The sequence below is a fragment of the Vanessa cardui genome, chromosome Z (assembly GCF_905220365.1).
Source record: "Vanessa cardui chromosome Z, ilVanCard2.1, whole genome shotgun sequence".
Taxonomy (NCBI): Eukaryota; Metazoa; Arthropoda; class Insecta; order Lepidoptera; family Nymphalidae; genus Vanessa; species Vanessa cardui.
This window is the reverse complement of record NC_061154.1, coordinates 16961381-16964677: the sequence shown is the minus strand read 5'-3', so window position 1 is coordinate 16964677 and position 3297 is coordinate 16961381.

Genomic DNA, 3297 nt, shown 5'->3' with positions numbered 1-3297 from the left:
CCAAGTCGTTTCATTTGTCCCCAAAGCGGTCACTTCTCACGTATTACTTTTATTAGGTTTAATGCTCATTTTATTTATTTTAATGCCTCATGATGATGTTGTTACATCTCGCGATAGAGCAATCTTTAAAACAAAAATACTTCTGCCAATCTTAAATGTTATTGTTCTTATCAGGAGGCACCCAACTCCGACAAGCAAAAGAAACCGCAGCACTTTTATGTCTTATTCTTAGAAACACTTGGGTATTATTTATTTCGCCATTTATCCATCTTTCATACAAACCACACTGTTCTTTACTTAATGTATATTTCTGTATCTATCCCCAAACATATTTATTTATTTAAAAGGTACATCAACATCACAAATATTCAACACTTATAAATAACAGATAAAACAAAAAAAATTAGGACCTGATATGAGTGACAATTACAGATGTACACAACATTCACACAAAGAAAAAAATAAAACTTATTGTCTGATGTATTTAATACTTGAATACCTGTTGTATTTAAGTAATAATTAAATAAATATATTATAGAAAAATCATAAGACCTAATATACAAAACTAATATATAAAACCACAAATGAAAAATAGAACAATTATATCTAAGGAACAGTACAGTGATAAAATGTGACTACAGACGAAATTTTTTATTGATAGATTTTATTCTTAAATCTGGGCAAGGCATCAGAAATTATGTCAAGATGCGGGATCTTGGAACATAGTTGGTTGTACTCAGAGCAAAGTCTATTCATAGGACAATATTTGCCGACATTGGTGCGAGAGACCGTTGTATGAAATATTTTATAAATAGGCTTTGTAGGAGGTCTAACGGGTACTGAGGTGTTAATATACGACAGAAAGTGCTCACTTTTGACTACCCCGTTAATAATTTTATATAAAAATCAGGTCATGCATTTGCCGACGTTTAGACAAGGTTTCCATTTTAAAGAAATTTAAACGCGTGTCATATGGTGTTCTGTGTGATAATCCACTGCAATTAAAAGCAAGAGATCTGGTAAAAGCACGTTGTAAGTTTTCTATTCTCTGTGAATGAACTGTACACGTGGGGTTCCATACTGGGGACGCATATTCAAGAAGACTTCGTACAAGAGCATTATATAGGGAAATCTTGGTGTTACTGTTAAAAGTTTTTGTGTTTCTCTTTATGAAACCGATCATTTGTAATGTCTTCTTGACTATGGTTTCAATATGAGGAACAAATGTGAGTTTTTTGTCGATTATAACCCCGAGATCACGAACGTCATCAACTTGTTTAACCGATTCTCCATTAATTGTGTATTCAGCTGGACAAGCGTTTATTTTCATTTTGGTAAAACGAATGTGGTAACTTTTTTTGGGTTTAATTTCATATTATTGAGTGCATACCAATGTTGAAAACTATTCAAATTTTTTTGAATTAATTGCTCGTCACAGCGTGATTTAACTGTCTGATATATTTTAAGATCATCAGCAAAGAGGAAATATTTGCTATGACGTATGTATTGAGTGATATCATTAATGTACACTAAAAACAACAGTGGATCCAAGTGAGAACCCTGAGGAACTCCTGATTTAGCATAATATACGGCTGATTCATACCCTTTAATAGATACTATTTGAGGACGATCGGTATTAGTGTTATATATGTCGAAACCATATTATTATCTAATATTTTAAATATATTTTTGGTCCCGTTTTGGTTTAGTACGATTAACACGCTGACCTACCTGATCATTTCAACGAGGGCTTGCTGTCGCGTGCGGAATGAGGTTTCATTGATATATAATAGCGACGTATTCGCTTTGAAAGCTTCTTATCTTCCGTTTCACCGACATTAAAGAGCTAATGTCGAACAGTTCACAGTAATTATATTATAATGATCTTGTTCGAGATCGTCTATACCGTCTGTCCTCACTATGAATTTTCTGTAACCAAATGACTATCAACTTAATTATTTACTATTAACTTTCATATAAAATTTTAACTAAATTAAAGTAATATTTAGCTGTATTAAACTAAAAGAACCAACTTTTAAACCAACAATAGGCACGATTTTGAACTGGTGATTAAGTTACTATTGTAAGGATTTACCGAGGGTTGATCGCATCAATTTCGGATTAAATACAATTCGTTATTTATACGTCCTTCGTAACATCATCAATCTCGACTTCAATATTAGCACTGCCCAAAGATTTGTAGAAGCATCATCCAAAATTGCATTTGATGTAGCTGGATAAGATAAGCGTTAGAGTATTGAATCGACTACAGAAATATATTTTTCAACTGTTGCCAGACCAGGAGCTCGGCGGTCACGGGGCCCAGTCGCGTGCTTCATTTTGTACACGACAGCGGAAGTACCATACTTTCAGCAGGGTCAGTTATTTTTGTTGCGTTGATGGAAATTCCAAGAATAAGTGATGCACGAAATATCGTCCTTTCCATCGATCTTGCATTTTAGATCGTGGTGGATCTCTCGTGACAAATCAATCTTTCTTAAAATATATCTTATATATCTTATATCTTTCTTAAATATATATATATATACTTTTAGAACCAGAAGTAGGAAGTAGGTTAACCTCTAAAACAATAACAATTAATCTACCACAAAAGAAAAACATTTGGTCTACAACTCAAATAACCATCAATAATCACATTACACCGTAATAATTATAATTGCAATTCTCAATGTGTCAACTACGAATCTCCCGCCTTTTTTTTAAAGGGAAGTTGTGTGACTTGGCGCTGATGTTGCTTGTTTATTCCAACAATATGACAGTGTTTATGTCAATCCTAAGTATGGTGCCAGATGAAATGAGAGCACTGTGTTGGAGGCTAGACCATACTTGCTAACATATAGACCGGGAGATGATAATGACAAAATATTTGGTCATTTGTACCAGTATGGCGGTTCTTCAGGGGTCTAATTGTGTAAAGGCAAAAATGAAAATGATGGTCATACCGCTCGCACCGGCGGTCCAATCGCGTGGGCTTCAATCGAACACGTCGGAAAAATAACGAGTTTCGAACGATTTGTTCGACAACAATGCTTGTATTTTCAGATAGTCGAAAAAAAGCGAAATAGGCGGTAGCGTTATGCCATAATTCTCGGGTGTGGCTTACAGCCCGCCATACCGACGCGAATACATTAATTTTAATAGAACAATTCAACCATTTGTACCAGGCTAATTTTTGGATAGCTAATTATCGTCGAGTTGCCATTCACGAAAATCAGCTTGCCATACTTTTCCGACAGTTCCCAATGGACGCCATAGTGGCAAAGGAGTAATTTTTTT